Here is a 19,105-nt window from a genome sequence, read left to right on the forward strand (position 1 = left end):
AGGGCACTGTCTTTGAGGAGTCTTTACATAAACCCTGCACAACCGAGGCAACAGGAGTTTGCACAGCTGCTGCTGGAAGCAAACATGTACTTTTAGCTGACCTGGGCTGGTGACTTTGGGCGTTAAATCTGACGCTTTCCAGATGTAAGACCCTCTCGTTCCACAGTCCCCAAACATTTGGCCCCCAGGTAAGAAGGAAAATAATAACAATAATAATAACAATAATAAAAGGGTGCTGTAAATGCCACGCTGTAGTATGTATTCCAGAGCTGACCTTTATAAATTGCATGGCCCAGTTTGAAGGTGTGTGGCATTATCCTCTCCCAGGAGCAGCATTTTGAACCATGTTTGATTCAGAGCTAATTAGTGTTGCACGTACATTCAGTCCCAACTCTGCCTGAGCACCTTCTTTAGACCAGGTGGCCAAATGTTAAGAGTTCTTTTTACCTGCTGGATTTGGTGAATATGGGTCTTTGAGTACAAGACTTCCATGTAATAGTCCTATGCTCAGCCCCAGGAGCATTCACAGGGACAAAGGCATCTTGCTAACTAATCATCAAATTAAGCTTTGCACTTCATAGCAAAACAGCCTTGCGCAACAGGAGACAGATTTAGTGGGACAAACTGCAGGGGAGGGGCTGAAGGAGGGCCTGTCCCATGTCCTGGCTGCATTTGTGCAGGTTACAAGCTACGCTGCAGAAGTTGCTGGTGACTGCACAGCAGGCCCTGGGATGACATTTTTCACTTGACTCTCAGTAGGAAATGGAACCTCATCCTTGCCTCAGGTCCAGCATAAATTGATCTCCTGCCCAGACGGGTTAATTTTTAACAGTAATTCCCTTTGCATCTCTCTGCAGCCATTGGATGCTGAGAAGTTCTTAGGGAGGGCGATGGAAGGGTGTGGGGTTCCTGAAGAGGATTGTTTATTTTATTCCATTTTATGTAGGTGTGGTATTTATAAAGGCTCCAAAATTGGCAGCAAGAGAAAGACAAATATTCTGTTAAACAGCAGACTGCCCCTGCACAGACAGCTGCAGCCCAGCCTCTCCTCAGTCTCCTTGCCAGTTCTCTCAACCATGACCTGGTTTGAGGACCACCTTCAATGAGATCAAAAGGTGATTTTCCCAGTGCTTGCTCCTCATGCCATTTACTGCCTGCCAACTGGGTGGTGACTATATGTGATTCTGGCCTCCCTTCTTTGAAGTACACATAACTCCAGGAAAGACAATTGAACGGTGAAGGTCAAATTAGCTTCTAGAGAGCCTTCAAAGATGTGTTCCAGGGCATCCAAGGAAGTGGCGACTCAAAACTGTCTCTGGGCCACTCTCTTCCAGGATTTTGTTGACTGTCTTTCTCAGGGGACATGCTTTAGTTGCTGTCATGTTTCACAGACCTGATGGAGTCCACTTTGCATCATAGAGGAAGAAGTCCTCAAGGAAACAGCCTGTAGGAAATATGAGACACCTAAACCACAACCCCTGCGAGGCGGCATTGGGATACTTATAGGGAAATGAGGTTTTAATGGTTTATTGAACACACTCAAACTAAAACATAGTTTTCTGATTTTGTTCCAAGTGGTCCCAAAAAAAATACTGCTTCTTGACCTTCCTTAATTGGAAAGAAAAAAAAAAAAAAGAAAGAAAGAAAGAAAGAAAAAAAGTGTATTTTTATTTCTTTATTCTGAATGGAAAAGGGGTTCAAAATCAGGATGTTTTTCTCCTTGAAAATTTCAATTTTGTGAAAACCACCTCTTTACTGGGCAGCCTTCCCAAAGGGAATCCCCAGCCAGCCCCACTGCTAATATCAGCGCACTCTTTGGAGCTGATCCAAAGGTCATTCACGCCATTAGACATTTTTATCATGGACTTGAATAAACTTTGGACCAGGCTCTTTTGGCAGGAATATACAGAGTCTGGAAACCTAAAAATAAATCCTGATTTCAAGCCATCCACAGCTTTGCAGCCACCATGATGGTCCGAAGGTATGAGCTTGTCAGAGAGAAGGTAATGAAGTGATTTGGCCATCTCTTTGGCTGGTTATCTTTTTCTGTTTGCTGTGATAAACAAGGAGAGAGAGAACATTCTACAGCCTAAAAGTTTAGAGTTCTTTATTAATTGTTTCCCTTTGAATCATCAACCACAGACAGAGGATGTCTCAAGAGATTATCTAGTTTTCTGTTCAGAAGGTTTTGAAGCAGTAATAGCTCTCAATATATGTAGCATGGTCATCCTCAGGTATAGGGAAAGGAGAAGTCCCGCCATGGTGCAGTTGGGAACCAGTGAAAGGTATTGTCCCATGAGAGAAGAACTGCTCAGAGAAGTGCTTTTCGTTATTCGTATCCTGTCCATGGTCTGAGAGGTTGGCAGGAGTCAGAATGAGAAACAAACCCTTGGCTGCAATGAATCGTTATCATCTCCTTCACTCTACCCATTCCTCTTGCTACACACCATAAAGGGATTGCTCTACAGATACTGATAAAGAGTCTTATCTTGTAATTATTATGCCTAAACTCCATCTAAGTCCTGTTCCAGCTGTCTGTAACAGCCTGAGTCCAACCTTTGTGCAGAAAAAGCAAAATGTTCCCAGCATTTCAATTAATTTCTCCTGCCATGAGTGTTTAATGGGCTGTCACTGCTTGCTGGCTGACGAATCTCTAAAGCTGAGCTCAAGTAACTGGTCACTTACATGTACAAGTGGCCACCAACCAGCATGGTTAGTCCATCCATCCATATGAGTACTGGATATTTTTTATATATATAACAGGAAAGAAAGTTTTTGCTTCATCCACAAGTTTCATAGCAGCCATTCTTCTGTTTCCTCCATCAACTGGTTGCTGCAATTGTCCTGATTCCCAAGGCAGCTCTCACAGCTACGGCAGTCTCTGTTTAAGGGTGTTAAGTTGTGACAGTAATAATGCTGGCTCTAGTGAGAATGCAAACGTGTAGTTTGTTGATTCTGGACTGCAGAGCAGTACTACTGCCTGGCAACTACACCACAAGAGCTGGCAGGCAGAGCTGTTTGCAGCACACTCCTCTGAAAGAGGAAAGGGTGTTTTCAAATTTCTTCTTTCCCTCCCCATCCTCCAAGTTAGAGCCTGCCAGGAAGCTCTGGAAAGAAGTTGTGGTGCTCCAAGCTATCTACAGATGTCTGAGCTCTTGCTCCAGGACATGGACCCCCAGCAAATTTGGTGTCTCTGCGTTAGGTATGAGTCACTGAAGGCTGAGGATGGCACTAGATCACTGGACACGTCCCCTTTACAAGCAAATCTTTTTAGGATCATCGTAATGTCTTGAACATAATAATGTGCTCAGTGTGTAGAGGATTTAAATGTATGTTTTAGGTGCCAACTTTTTATTGAAACCTGGTCCCATTTCAATCTCTCCTGAATGTTCAGAGTTCAGAGGCTGGGCTGAATCTGAGTGAAAATGTACCAGGGAACTTAGCTGGGGTTATTCACCAGCAAATTAGGGGGAAAACAAGCACTGCTTGATCTGTTCCTCCCCAACAGCTACTTTAATTCCTGCATCTTGTTTGCTCTGTTTTACATGGATACACATGGTACTCCAAACAGCTACAAAAAATGATGTAGGCAGAAGCTGTGGAGGATTAGCAGCCCAAACACAAGATGGTGACCTGCATGAGTATCTTTGTGTTTTTCCATGTAGCTGTCCTGCAAGTGTTTCACCCCAGAGGTGTTGTCTGGTAGAGAGCAAAATACCAGTCCAGTGTAGTTAAGGAGATGATGCTTCCTACACAGCCTGTGGCCATTTTAAAGTGCATCTTCCTGGTGTTTGAATTTTAGGCACTTTCTTCATTAATCTACACCTTACAGCAGTAATTTTTCTGCCTTGGTTCTAGAGTGTTTGTGCAGTTTGAAGTGTCAGATTTACTTGTCAGTGCTCTTGTGAAGGTGGAAAAGCCTTTAGGTGCAGAGGGACGGAAGGGAATTCACTCCTTATAACTACAGCTTGGCTTTGATGTGGAACTGAGTTAGGATGTCAGATTTCACCTGACTGTCAGAGTTTGCATGAGATATAACCAGGAACCGACCACCTGCCCCCAAGGTACAGCTGCCTCAGAGAGAAAGACAGCAGCTGTTTCATCATTCATAGGAGTAATGATAATTATATGGCTGAAAATTCACAGGGACATCTATGTTGACAGAAGTTAGTTGTCCTGTTTGAAAATGGTCTAGAGAAAGAGGTTAATGTGCAGGGATTGTGCAGTCACAACCTCAATTATTCATTTGCTTTGATGTCTCAATTAGCAGAACTTGGAACAAGGGCAGGAGTGCAACTTCATGGCTGTTCCCAGCTTTTAAGGGGGAAAAGAGGTTTATTTATTAGAATAGGCAGGTCACAATTTAACTGAGAGATTGCTAAAGGAATTCAGAGCCAGTGGGGTTTATGACAAGGTGATGAAAGAAGAATTCTGATAGTTACCCAATAAGCTTCTTTTTCCAAGAACATAAAGTTTAAAAATAATAATAAATGAGGGTTTTTATTTATTTATTTATTTTTATGAATGGGTTCTTGTAGCGTGCAGGCTGCTAACACTATCAACATTGTTTCTGGGGAACTCCAGACATCTAATCAATCTTCATTCTGTAAGAAAATGTTCCAAATTATACGAAAACCACATGGCTTCTCCTGTTGGTAGGGAAAAACCTGACCTGACCCCATCTGTGCTCCAGGATGGTTCAGTCCCCATCTTAGGACTAATTCCAGCAAGGCTTGTGATCCATTTTCATTGTCCTAGCACTCAGTAGAAAGCACTTCGTGTAATGATGCAGCTTTCCTTAAGTAAAGAGGGAAGCGTTCCAGGGAACACATGGAAGGGAAGATGGCATTAGAAGCATTTCATTACACATCCAAGCCGATGTTTGTATTCTTCAGCATATTGAGGCCACAGCAGATGCATTCATGATCTTGCCTGCAGAGAATGCACCGTTTGCCTCATATCAACTATACCGTTTGCTCCCACCATTTGAGAGTTGTGCCCAGTTTATTGGTGGGGGCAGGATTCAGAGTGTGTTGGGTCAGGAAGGTACCGGCCACCGCTTCCAAGGCAGTTTGCTGCCCCAGAAGCCTTGCTATAGGAAGGGGGGAGATGTGAGGCTGGGCAGTGAGTCCAGCAGGGCAAAGCCCTAACTTCCCAGGAACTACAGTCCTGCTTTTCTAATTGCTTGAGCTTGTTTTCCCGGAGGACTCCTTGCTGCTGGAGTTCTCCACAGGTTTCATTTCTCTGCCAGATGCCAGCATGCTGTTTGCTCCTGCACCCCTGGACCAGGAGAGGCCATTCCCTGCTGGTTGCTTCCATAGAGCTTGTTACAATCCCTCCTTAGGTTGTGGAGAAGTTGAGAGCAATTCTCTTCAGACAAAAACTCTTCCAAAATGGTGAGGGCTTTCATTTGGCCTTTATACACACACATCTTCTGCTGTAGACATGGTGAGTGTAAAATAGTATTATTTTATGTATATATATAAACCCAAGTTCACAAGGCAAAGGCAATTTTTCCTTTGAAGAAAAAAGGATTTCTGCTGAAAAGATGTTCTTCTTTGAAGACTAATCGCTTCTCTCATAAATTACCCTGCTGTTTCCTAAAGATCTTGTGCAGAAGAGTGGTGCATCCTTTCCCAGTCACTAGTTTCAAAGCCCAGTTCAAACCAAAGCAAATTGCAAGCATTTTGTTGCTTTCTGAGTGGAGAAAGTGGCTGGGGTTTTCTGGCAGGGCTGGTGCTTCATCGAACTGTTAGCAATATGCTTCTCAGTTTGTTACACCTGAGTTAAATACAGCAGTCTAACTGCCTTTCTCAGCCCATTAGGATGCTAGAAGGCTGACAACCGGTGTTGCCTCTCAGTGTTGTTTATTTATTTTTAAACAAATATACAAATGGCTACAACGATTTGAAACTGCTTCTTGTGTGCATAGCCAAGTCTCATCTGGATTGTCAGGTGTGGTATCTATGGATCTCACCCTCCCACTTCAGTCTGCTGGTACCAAGCGTTGGTGTCTCCTGGGAGCTGGCTGTGCTGCTGTCCTCCATCAGCACCATGGCTGTGCAGCACAAGTCTCACCTCTCACATGGTCTCACTCGCAAACAGTGTTAGTTAGTGAGCAGCTCCAGGGTCTGGTACAAGGCACCCTCCTCCCACAAAAGAGAGAGAAAGAAAACAAGTCCCTTGACGTCAACCTGCCTGCAGAAATGTTTTCCTACTGAATGAATGTTTTTCTAAATATAAAATACCTGCCATCTGGCTAAATATACCTCAAGGAGAAAGAGGTAGTGTTTGGGGCAGGTAAGCCTGCCTGGGCCTTCTCTAACATGTTTGGAAAAAAACAGTCAAGTGGAATATCCTACATATTGGTATATGTAGGATATATATTTAGCGCTGCTACACTGGTTTTTGTTGCCCTGAAAGCTTTGTCACCAAACTGATCACCTGGTGGATTTGTGGTTGTGTACTGACTCAAATATCTCAGAGGATCAATTTGGGTCACTAGCTACAAAAGGCAGATGTGCCAGGGCAGTTGTCTGAGCACTGTGATGGAAGTAACGTGGCTTAAATGAGGGACTTCATCCTGATAGCTTCGCACCACGATCACCCTTCTCAACAATCAACTCTTCCTTTATTTTCAGGCATTCTAGGATCAGCTATCAATAAGGGCCCCATCAGTCAGTGTGCTATGCACCAGCTCCCTCAAAGCATTTGGGGCAAAGGTAGGTGAGGGAGGATATTGAGGGGTATTCTAGTTCAAACAGCTACAAAAGCGGACATGTGTGTCCCCTCCTGACTGACTGTGAGCCACACAAGCAGGTAGTTTGTCTTAGGGGCAGGGTGAGATCTAGATTGTCTAATTCCTGGTTCTTTCCTTTCTACCGTGCACCCTAGTGAAAAACTACAACTGTATCCATCCAGGAAACTAAGGCTGATCTGAGAGAGTCAAACTGGTTCCCTCAATGAGGAGGAAAAAAATATATCTTGTGAACCCTTTATGTATAATATGTTTGCTCACTCTTTCTTTAATAATATTGAGGAAAACTGAGAGACTTCAGCAAGAAATCCATCCTGCCCTTTCTTTGTCTACATCCAGTGTGTTTTTGTTTCTTTCCAAAAACAGTTAGATTTCCGGACAAAGAGAGTTGGAGCTTTGCTTTGAGTTTTTTTGGCTCTTCTCAGTTCATGTCTCTCTGGCTATTCCTTTATTCAAACAGAGTCTTTTGTATGAAGTATATGAGGTTGAACCGAGGGCAAATATTTTTACAGTCTCATATTCTGAACTGACACCAGCCAACCCACCCTTCTACACTGCTCTAGCAGGATTTAATATCAAGTTGTTCCCCTTCTTCAAAGGTCTGACTGTGCCCTTCAGCAAAGTCATTGCTGGAGTCCCTTGACTCCATAGAGCAGGACTCTGAACTGTACTGTCAAGAAAAAAGTGTTGCCTTGCAGTCACTCTGCCCTAACTAGGACTGGGCTGCACAGCCAAAATCCAGGTGCTTTGTCTGGGTAAGGTGCGTGCTGAGATTCTGAGTTGCCTTCTCAGCCAAAAGACACAAAGCAACATCGAATTCTGGCCCTGTTTGTGAATGGGAAGAAGCAGAGAGTTCAAAAATGAAGTAGGATTGAAGGAAAGCTGCTCTTCTAGGGACAGGCTTGAGAGGAGGAAAAGCCTAGGAATAACTGGAGGAGAATATCCACAACCAGCTTTGAAGCTGATAACAGATTGCTCATTATATCTCCCTACTTCTTTCATCTATTTGTTGTTTTGTTGGTTTTTTTTGGGGGGCATGAGGTTTTTTTTTGTTGGTTGTTTTACCACTTTGCCTTTTCTCAATGCCTTCCTCTTTCAGCTGTTCTACATTTTACTTCCTTGCTTTGAGTTTCAAGCCCTTGATGTCTGTTATTCATTTTCTCTTTCAGCTGCTTAATTGTTTAAATCCTTTTCTCTTTGGCAGAAGAGAAGGAGGTGACATGCATCAGAAGGTCTGGATGGAGGAGATCAAACCAGCAAGGAAGCCAGTCCCGTTCTTTTATGAAGAGACATCCTGAAGAGACTTGCTGTAGTCGAATATTCCTGCAATGGCAAGTGCTGTGTCTCTGAGGAGATCTGTGGTATGCTGTCACTGCAGTGGAGTATTTTGGTGAGTGGGTTGTTGGTTTTGGTTTTTGGGGGCTGGATGTTTTTTCAGGGATGTTATCCCACCCTCATCTTTGGTAGCACATGAACTGGGATTTGATAGTAATACAGGCAGTAGTAAAGCCTAAGAGATGTTGACTTGATACTGGAGGAGGAAAGGGAAATCACTATGGCTGCCTCAGGACTTTAAGCAGAAGGCACTTTTCAGTGAAATCCATTGGAATTTGAAGCGAGTCATTGCAATCTCCACGTAACCGCTCATCTCCCTGCTTCCTTCTCTGTCTTCATCAGGTTCTTCTGTTGTGTCTGTTGATCTATTTCTTCCTCCTCACTGCAGTTTGTAGTTCTAATGCAGCCTTTGTTCTGCCTGTCTTGTGGAAGCCTGGGTGCCACTGTAGCTAGGCATGGGCCAATGGATCTAGATGCAGTTGTGTGTGGGTCTGGCCATCCCTGGGAGATGGTCCTTTTTTAGCGTGACTCTTGTGGTATTTTTGTTAGAGCTTTACTAATCTTGTGCACTTTGGAAAGTTTCCAGACTCTTTTTGACCCTTGCAAACTTGTAGGCTAATGTGCATATTGCTTTAATTTGTTCTTCAAATGAAACCCAATTATGCCTGTAGGTGCTTGGCTGTTAAGTCAGTAATTTACTTCACGGTAGCTTAGCATGTTTTTTAAATGCCTGTTTTGCTATGAGGTTTCTGTTCATTGAAGGAATGCGTAAACCTGTAAAATAGCACTGGAAAGAATTTCTTTGGGAAAAAGAGACCCAAGGTGAGCCATATATATACATATATATATTTATTTTTTTTTCCCTGTTCACCTGCAGGACCATAAAAAAGCTAACTAAAGAACTCAAGGGTTGGTGCTGCTTTAACAAGCTTTCTTAACTTCTCAGCTCTAGCATAGCTGGTCTTAATCTTAAATCAGTTGAGGCAGTGCTGGTTAGTGCCTGGGGGTAAAGCTGAGATAGGGAAAGAATGGGAGCGGCGGGCCAAAGAAGAAGGGAGTTGGGATGAGGGGTACCTGGGAAACTGTGTGTTTCATTCTGCTCCATGCCAGCGGTGCTCTGGAACCCTCGGGCAGAGCTACATGGAGTAAGTGCACTTGGAGGAATCAGAGCAGCAGCTGCTGGCAGCTGCACCACCAGTTGTGCTGAAGTGGAGGAAGCAGTTCTGCACAGCCTATGAAGACTGCATGAGCAGTAGTAGGTTTATGCTACAGCAGCCAAAACTTAGTTTAAACAAACGAAAAGCTGTCTAACCTCAAAGCTGCAGGCATTCATCAGCCTCCACAGAGTCAGTGTGTCCTGGGGCCAACTAGGACTTTTGCTTGAGGATTTATCCCTGCAGGAGCCTTTGGCTCCCAAGTGGGTTAAAACTCTAGGCTGTCTCCTGCACAAAGCTTCACAGATCTGAAAGGTTCTGAGGCTATTTGAAGCAGGACTGAGGATCTTTGTGGAACAATTCTGAATACCCAGCATGGATACAGCGGTACCAGTCCTTTTATAGTGGCTAAATTTTTAACTCACGTGTTTTTACTTGGGTCTCTGGGGACTTGTGACCCCCCCAGTGTAATAACTCTACCTCTCATTCAGCTCTCATTTGCATGTGCATCTTAAAATCAGCAACACAAAGTATTTCAAAGCTTTCTCTGTGTTAGGACTGTTTGGGTGGTGTGGCTTAGACTGGGTTGCTGTATTCCATATTATTCTGTTCATTAATAAATGGTGTTTACTTGGCGGTATTCCCTCCTTTGCTGGCTACCCTCTTACAAAGTAATCAGTGACACTTAACTTTAATAGGAGGCTCCAGAAATCTGATAGGAACAGGCATTTCTCAGATGGGATGAAATGTGAAGAGAATCAAAGGATGCTGCTGCTTTGCTGGGAACAGGACAGGGTCACCTCTCAATAATGGGATGTTCTTTAGGACTTTCTTAAAAACAAGGCTACATCTTCAGCTCTGACATCTTAGTAGCCTCAGGCTTTTGGAAAGCTCCATTTCATTTAGATTCTGGCATTTACTTTTGTTTGCATGGACTGTAAAGACCTTTTTATTCTGATTCTCGAGAGCTGTTTACCATTCTGCACATGTGGTCTGCATCGCTCACACTAAAATCTTTTGAGAACTTGGCACAACCCTTTTTAGTTCTCTGATCAATGCTGGCTAAGGAACAATGGGAAAAGCCCATGAAAGTCTGTTGCTCAGAATGTGCTGCCCCTGTTCTCATTAACTTGCAACCTCAGCTGAGGTAGGGATTGCTGGCTTGATTTTTTCAGTGGTGCTGGTGCTGATCAGGAGTCACTGTGCTGAACTGAAAGGAGGCCTGTAAATGTAAAACCAGAGGACAACTTCACCAGCTGCTTGTGTCTGCACTAAGAGCTGAGCTCTGCTGTCTGCCTTGATTTACAGTTCAGTGCTTCTGCACACTGTTGGTGCTTTCATTTGATCAGTTGCATGGGCAGCTGCCCTCAAATGATGCACAAAGCTGTCACCAAGTCCTGTATCCTGTGGGATCCAACCTGAGCATGAGCTGGACTGAGTTTAACTGAAGGCTTTTCAGTATGAAGACCAAAGTCTGGACCTTGCAGTAGCTTTCCACAGGGCTCTTGAAACTCAGGGTATCCAAGATTTGGTTTCAACCTCTTTGCATAGTTGAGTGTAAGAATGTTAATCCAATGGGAGTAAAATATTGCCTTACTGCAGCAATTCTAGATTAGCAGCCTGGAAACTTGTTAGTCACAGAAGTAACACCTCATTGCTGAGTATTCCACTTCAAATGGCTAAGAAAGGTGTTTGTGAAAGCAGGGAGGTAATTGGCCTCGCTGGTTTTCCAAGAGCAAGAAGACAAAGGGAAAAGTGAAAGACTTGCAGTGACTGCTGAGAATGCAATAGCAACAGGGTCCTAAAGGCACCATTTTTCTTGTGCCTTGGATCAGTGTGTGCTCCTACAGAAGCAGCTGTTGGCTGAATTTGTAAGATGTGGTTATTCTCTGAGCTGACACACTCCACTGAGAAGGTGCTGTACTGTGGAGTTGAATCCCGGTGTGCACAGAGAGGCCAGATGTCGTCTTTTTTGTTTTCAGTGATGAAATCCCTATAGCAGCACCATCTACACAAGGCCTTGGAGTCTCTCCACTCTGAACTTCAGGATTTGTGGAGGTTGTCACCTTCTCTATTAAGGTCATATTAAGTTTTTGAGATCTCCAAATTTGAGTGGATGAAGCAAGACTCAGATCTATTAGTGGCAACAGGCAGTGGCCAATTCATAAGAAGTTATCCTTACCTTGAAGGCTCAGATATCCCCTTGTGTGAGGACTGCTCATAACTGGGATTTTGTCTTCATTCAGCACTAGATGGTGTTTAATTGCGCTGATGCTTTTGTGTGGCTTTGTAGAGGCCATAACTTAGTGAAGCACCTGCCTGAAATTAAGCACAAGACTACCTTTATTCTCCGCTTTGCTTTAATGAACTGGCATTAAAAATGTCTGGTTCTCTTCCCTTCGTTGACTGGAGCAAAGCTAAATAACTGTCCACTGTGCTCACTTGCTGTTCTTTGCTTGGACCTCTCAACTCTGTGCTTAAAGAGAAAAAATAAGAACTGGAGGGTGTGAGAGTTGAAGGGGGTGGAGAGGGAAAAGCCCGTCACTTCCTCAGGAAACACCTATAACAACAGTGCTTGGAAAAAGCATTTGAGAAAGCCTCCCTGTTTTGTTTTGTTTTCCTTTGAAAAGCACTGCTCTAATTCCTCAGCATTCTCCTTTTATTTCTTTATTTTTTCAGACATGGTCCAATTTCTTTTTTTCTTAATTTTTGAGTTAAATGAGCAATAAGTAGCACTCAGGTGTTGACATAAATTTATGTGTACACCTGCTGACTGCCTCATAAAGAATGGAAATGCTTTTAGTTAACAAATGGCAAGTAAACTAAAATACTGCAATTACATTTACTAATAAGAAATCCAAGCAGATAAATGATGTATGTATTTATTAAATCACACAGGACTTCTGACTGACCTTTTTCATTTGATGGTGGTTGATAAAAGCACAACTGATTTCAGTTCTTACTCAAAAATCTGATATTCTTCAAGGCTTTTGAAAGTGTAATGCCAAGCAAAGATGAGCTTTGGAATGCTAAAAACTGAACACTTAGTGTAAAGCCCGAGCAGCAGTGAGATGGGGAAGAAGGGAGACAGTAGGAACACAGTCTTCTTGACTGCTACTGGAGATGGGAAAATGCAAAGGCTTCTGAATTCTCCTCGGGTATATTGCAGGATATGGTAATAACAGCCTAATGGAGAATGTCATCCACTGTTCCCATAATATCAGGATCAAAAGAGGGTCTGCTCCAACAGGTGGCTCAGTCTCCTATTTGCTGTGCCCAGGTACGAAGCCTTCTAACTCTGTAGGCTATGTTTTCATTATATGCTCTGCTTTCATTCTGGGTGTGGTCTTTGAGTGCTTTCAGGAGATGTTTTGCAGTCTTCCCAGTTTTAATATTGTCTGACTTACTAAAATTGTTGATGTTTTTTATCAAGCAGTTCACTTTGGACTTGTAATGGGCAATGTAAAAATGGGGCTGCTTTTCAACAAGACCAGACTGGGTTCAGAGCTGTGACACGTCTGAGAACAGCATGTTGGTTATTAATGGTTTTTAATGGTTTTTCAGTTAAAAAAAAAGAAGTCACAGCAAAGGTTGAAATTAATCTCGTCTCCATGGGGTGAATGGGAAGCGGAGAGGTGGACTTGAATTTCAGGCATGAGGGTTGGGTGTCTTTGAACTGAACCTCTGGGCCAAGAACAATATCTCAGTAACAGGATATGTGATGTGAATTTTACAGCCTATAAATGCTTCCCAGTTAGGACAGATACTGATAAACTATATTCATGAGGTGCACTGTAAACTCCGAAGACATTTTTGGTAACGTCTCAGCAGTCCCTTTGAAATGCAATGAATATCACTTGGCTCATTTACAATCTATTAGTGCCTGGGGAGTCTGGGTATTCAAGGCTTTTGGTTAATGTGTATAAACCCAGGGGGAAAATACACAGGGTTTTGGTCATGAGGGTGACATAGACTCTTGAGGCATAACATGCAAGTATCTTTGTGGTAGTGAATCTTGAATGCTCTGTACAGTGACATGATATAAAGCTGCAAGGCTGGAATCTGAAGGACAGCTGTTCAAGCAGTGAAGGGTCAGGGGCTGGTTTGTTGTCAGTCTGAGCAGTCCTCAGTATTGAGGGCAGTAAGAGTTCGTGGCTGGAATTCATATGCAGCCAGCATTTCTATGTTGAGCAAGCCTGGCCTATCAAAAGGCTGTTTGATCAGCCTGTGTCCTCCTGCTCCTCTTTCCACTGGGGAACTTGCTTGTACAGCAGTTAATGGGGATGCTGGGACAGAGCCTTGCTTGTTCAGATTTCAAAGAGCACTGCAAGGAATGTGAGAGTGAATGGGCATGTTAATCAAAGAAGTCTCATATTTGGGAGTTTGATTTATACCTGAGCACCTGATACAGCTCATGTAGGCTGGTGGCTTGACACACAGGCTGCAGGTTGTAAAACCGCTCACAAAGCTCTTGCCCTCCACCCCTTCCAGACACACCAGGCTGGAAGCAGCTCATATCTGTGTCCCACGTGCCTCACTTGAGAGTTGCTCTCAGCCACTTAATAGGCAGTTGTGAACTCAGAGCCACTCCATGTCTTCTTTGTGTCCCCTCCAGCCCAAATCTGTTCCCTTAATAAGGACTAGGACACCAAAGTACCCTGTATAGAATCAGATCTCACACTCAGAGCAGACTGCAGTTCCTAAAACAAAATCACACTCAAAATAAATATATATATTATTTTTTTTCCTTGTCTGCCACATCTGTAACCTTTAGCTGGGATCTAAAAAGCTAAACTAAGATCTTTGTTATCACTAATGCCTTTGTTGAAGGTCTGGATTTCACGTGGGAAATCCTGTGCTAAAATTACTTGCAGAATGTATCCTTTGTGCTGGAAAACAGATAAGTAGCGCAGTGTTTCATGATGCTGTAGCCTGCCTTCGGTCTGAAGCTCAAGGCATGTCTAACATCAAGCAGACAAGGGATGGCCACCAGATTGCCTGCAGTGTGCCTGTGGCACTGCTGTGGTGATTAGCAGGCAACTTGAATTCTGAGCTCCCATTACCAAACCAGTTCGTTCATGAGGCTTCAGAAAATGCTGGTAACTTTGATCATTTCAAGTCCTAGCATATAACTGGGGGTGCCAAGCTCAGACTTCAAAGTTCATCAGTCCCCAGATCCATAAAAAGATCAACAGTGTCATCATGCAGAAGGTCTGACAGGGGGCGAAGGGGGGAAAGCACATTCCTTCCTTCCCCAGAACTCAAAACTCCTGGGCCAGGCCTGGAGGAGGCTGAATGCTTTGGTGTGATTGCTTCTGGTCTTTTCTTTCCTTCTTCACGTTGTAAATTATTTAGGTGACAGCATCAAGATCAGAGAGAAGCACAAGAAAAAATCTCGAGTAAATGCTTTATACTCCTTGGGATCATCTGTCCAAAGAGCTCTGCTTGCTTTGTGAGTATGGGGTTGTATTCAGCCACAAAACATCCCTGTAATAGCTTACAGCTGGGGAAACTGAGGCATGAGGCTGTTAAAACGTGACTTGGCTAAAACATCTGCAAAGTGTCTGCCAAACTGGGAGGAGCATCCTGTCCCCTGACAGCTCCTCTGCATCTGCAGGAGCATGCTTCCTCCCTCCAGCAGCTTGCCAAAGGCTGCATAAGGAATCCCCTGCTCCTACATATCTTGCCTTTACTTTATTACATGGCAATTCTGCTTCCATGGCAACTTGCTGAATGGCCCGGGAGATCTGCTGCACAGCGACACCCAGCCTGCTGGCCAGTTCCTCAAGCTCCACACCTCCAGTATATTACACATACCCTTAGCTCTCTCTATGCTCCCATTCTGAAGTATTGTCAGCCTTTATGCTGGCCAAAGCTTTGCAAAAACAGTCATTTTGAGGGAATTCTCATCCACCTAAAACTCTCCAAATGTTGGTTCTCTCACTTGTTGGTTCTCTTTGGAATAAGAAATGGTGGATGTTTAGAGATGCTCTCAGGAGGTGCTTTCTGCTGGGCTTGAAGCTGTACTATTCCTTTTCTGAGTCCACACGCAGTGTTGTATGTCAGTCTCCCTCTGCATGCTTTCATGCACTGCTTGATTATCTAGCCAGCTGAAGAGGAAGGTTGTCTTGTTTTGTTTCTCTGAATGTGCAGAGTAACACAGTAGGTTTATCCAGCCATGGAGTTCAAGGTTGCTATAAATACTTTCCTGCCTTGTCATGAGAGTTATGCATTTGTTATAGTTCTCCTCCTTGTCAACAGCATTTCTCAAAGTTGTCTCTAGCAAAAGCTCTGGGATGCTGTCACCACGCAGCTCCCTTTGAAACACCCAGGGCACCTGATCCACCATGACTGCAGCTCCCTGAGTGGTCCAGCTCCAACCATACCTGCTCCAACCATCCAGTTTTAGTTGTGTGATTTAATAGCATGGTCTGTACCCTGTTCAGTGGTGTTCTTCCACTTGAATTGATTTTCTAGCGTCCTTCTGCAATTTCCTTCTCCATCACCTAGGAAAAAAAAAAACAAGGGGAAATTTATTTTAATTGTAGAACAAGAACAGGAGGTTTTCCATTGTGAGTTAAGCTGCATGAAACCCTTTCAGGAAACACATGAGGGTTTGCCTCCATTCCTAGCCTCCATCTCCTACTCCTGCTTTAAATCAGTGGCTGGAACATGGTATCCACTGAGCAGCGTGTGATAAAAACACCTGTCTGGTTTTAAGGGCAGAGCAGCAAATGATTTTGTTCCTCTTGGAAGTTACAGAGAGTATGGGGAAGCAGTTTGTAGCTGGCCCAGAGGGAAGTGCCTGGCCATGGCTATTAGCTCAGACAAAGATTGCTTGTGCTGAGAAAGGTGATTATAGGTGGACTGAGGTTTCTCACAGCCCCAAGCCAGTAGGTAACCCTTGTCTGGAGTCTGGTTGTTGTTGGCTCTAGGCAGGCTGGTGGGTGCTGGAGGAGGTAGGCGTCCAGTGAGAGGTGATGATATTTGTGCTGTTGGCAGCAGGCAAACTCCTCAGCATGCGTGTCCACCAGAAGGGTTCCTGTGTGCCTGAGTGGGATACAAACCTTTCATTGGGAGCCAAGAAAGACTTACCTGCAAATTCAGCCTCCAGCACTAAAAGGGCAAAGATTTCAAAGTTCACCCCTATTGTTAGTGCAGTAAGGTGGGCAGTTTTGGCTAGGACAACAAAATTAGGCTTTTGGAGCCTGCCACTGGGTATTTCCTGGCTTGGCCAAATCACATTTATCTTTACAGAGTATCCCCATTTCCCCACATCTGAAGTAAGAATGAGTCCTTCCCCACAGCTACTGAAGAAAAACCAGATAGACGCTGGCTTAGACTGTGCAAATCTTAAGTTTTCCTTCCTGGAAGTAACCGCTGGCACCCCACGTGGGGCAGGGCTTTCACCTCTAGCGCTATGGACCTGCACTGCCTTAAGTTTTGGAACCTTAAAATCAAAGAGTGCCTCAATTTGCTGACCAAGTTATAGCCTCAGTGGTGGTTTTACTTCTCTAAAGAGATGTTGCAGGCTGGAAATAAAGTCTTTCCAAAAATACAGAAAGATAACTTTGAAGAGGTAGATTTTCATTTTGACTTGAACAAAAATTTTAGTTTCCAAATGAACCAATTCTTCTCTATTTCTTCCGCAATCTGAAATTTTACCAAATTTGTCTTGATTATAGTCCTATGGGCCTATAACCCCATCCTTGGGGTCCATAACCCTGCTTTACGTGGCTGCTGGCATCACTGCTAAGATGCTGCGATGGCAGCTGGAGTGCCTCTTCAAACAGCCATATCTGCAGTTAGGCTAAGGGGAATGCAGAACCAAACTGGGGAAATTGCTTTCCTCCCTCTTTGGGGTATAAAATGTTCTCTTCTTTCAAGTTAATTTGTTCTGTGAAAGTTCTCCTTGAAATCATTTTCCAACTACTTTGAAAGATCAAATAGATTATATTGAAAGCTACTGTAAGACGGAGTACCCATTTGGATTTAATAAATGCTGGTTTATGGAGCTAGCCTCATTATTTCTTTGGGATAAACCTATAGAGAATGGAGAGGAGGAAAGATTTTTATGTTCCTGAAAAATTTATCCCACGAACAGAAAAAACATACCATAGAAATATACCAGCCACAAAAATGACATCTTAAACACAGTATTTATGACTTTCTATATTTGTTTTGCATAAACTTTTCTGGTTTCTATTACTAAGATTGATTTATTGAGTTTATTTGGAATAAATGTAATGCATATTTAAAACAAACAAAGCCCCGATCTGCTGAGCACCCAGGAGCTATAAAAGCTCCGTAGAGTTCAAACTGGGACCCTCTGAGTCCTTTTTTATTGGAATACCTTTTTCCATTTAAAAAAAGAATGCAGGAAAATGGCATGAAAGGAGATAAAGAAATGCAGTTTGGGAAAACACATCTAGCCAGTGTTTGGGCTGGGGTTGGACTGAGCTCTTTATTCAGCGTCATGTTCTGTTCCTTAATGAAACGTTCTTTATCCAAGTGGAAATTTTACCACGAATATCCCTTTCCACCGATCTGTCTGGGAGGTGTGGGGAGCTGCAGGGAACTGAAAATTTCTCAGAAAATGTTTGGGTTTTACTGAAATTCACGGAGCTTTGGAAGACACACCAAACTAGAAACTTGTTAGTAATTTTTCCATGGGAGCATTCATTTCAGCCTCCAGAAGTTAGGGAAAGCAAACAAGAACTCGAAGCAATTTGTCTATAAGCCATTGGTGATTGATTTGTCAGTGAGCTAATTGCATATTTTAGTGAGATGGGGGAAAAACAGTGCAACAAGGGTTGTATTTATTGATTTATTTTTGAAATGCATAAGCTGCCTTTATCTCCTCTTTACTCCTGTTCCTCTAACAGGCTTGGCATCCGCCCTGTTCTTTCCTGTAACTGAGTTATTTGTGCATTCTTAGTCCATTTCTAGATGAGCTAAAATAATGCCTTTTCTGTATATCCTAGGGTAGGTTTGCAAGTCATCATAGCACAGAGTCACTCTCAAAATCCTAACTGATGTTTTCACTGGTGACAGCAAAGCACCTGGGTCTTGAATATCCAAACTCAGTGGCACTGGGTGAATAAAATTTAGGATTATCTAGAGTTTGTTATTAAAACAATGCTGGCAGATTAAAATTGAAGCTCATCAGCTTTTAAATAGCTTAAAATTGTAATTCCAGCTATGTTTGCTGAAAACATGCCTGCTGCCACAGTGCGATGCTCGCTGAAAGACATGGCTGCATGCTTGTGTTCTGTTGACAGCTAACCAGTGGGTCATATTCCTGCCTTTGGAGATGCTATTCCAAACCTCTGAGATGGCAGTAAATGGCAGAAAAATGGGATATTCACAATCTAACCCAAGATAGCACACTGGCCTTGATATTGTCATGGGCCCATCTGGATTAGACCATGCTGCTTTGGAAGCCAGTTTACACTGAAGCGTGTGCTCACATGCTGCTGGTCTCATAGACCATGTTTGGTGGATTATCTACTTGTGCTCGTTGGGCTGCTGTTAAACTTATACCATCCCCTTGTGACTCCAGTGTATTGTCTGTGACACCTCCCAGCAGCTCCACCTTGCCTGGGCACAGACAGCACTGAGAGCCCCAATGCAAACTGTGCCTCCCATCTTGCCAAGCAAGAAGGCTTCTGCCCTGAAATAAGTGTTTGCCCATAATGAGCACTATTTGACAGAGAAATAATTGGCTGTGGCATATAAGTACTAATGTAACTAGGTTTAAAAAGCATCTTTTTCATGTTGGCTGAGCACAGAGTCATGGGGGACAGGGCCCTGGAAAGCAGCACTGTGAAACTCAGATCATCTCCTATGCCCTTTGTGC

At 43.5% G+C, this 19,105-nt stretch overlaps 1 long non-coding RNA gene across 3 annotated transcripts in view; it reads left to right on the top strand.

Annotated features, from left to right (window-relative positions):
* LOC146759641 (uncharacterized) overlaps window positions 1-19,105 on the top strand; it is a 52,383-nt gene that overhangs the window by 16,202 nt on the left and 17,076 nt on the right. For all 3 annotated transcript variants that reach the window (XR_014949064.1, XR_014949063.1, XR_014949065.1), the window contains exon 5: window positions 7,962-8,147. This is a non-coding gene — a long non-coding RNA (uncharacterized LOC146759641). The remainder of the gene's footprint in view (window positions 1-7,961; window positions 8,148-19,105) is intronic.

This window comes from Coturnix japonica, chromosome 9 (assembly GCF_054131305.1).
Source record: "Coturnix japonica strain WE chromosome 9, WE-NBRP24, whole genome shotgun sequence".
Classification (NCBI taxonomy): Eukaryota; Metazoa; Chordata; class Aves; order Galliformes; family Phasianidae; genus Coturnix; species Coturnix japonica.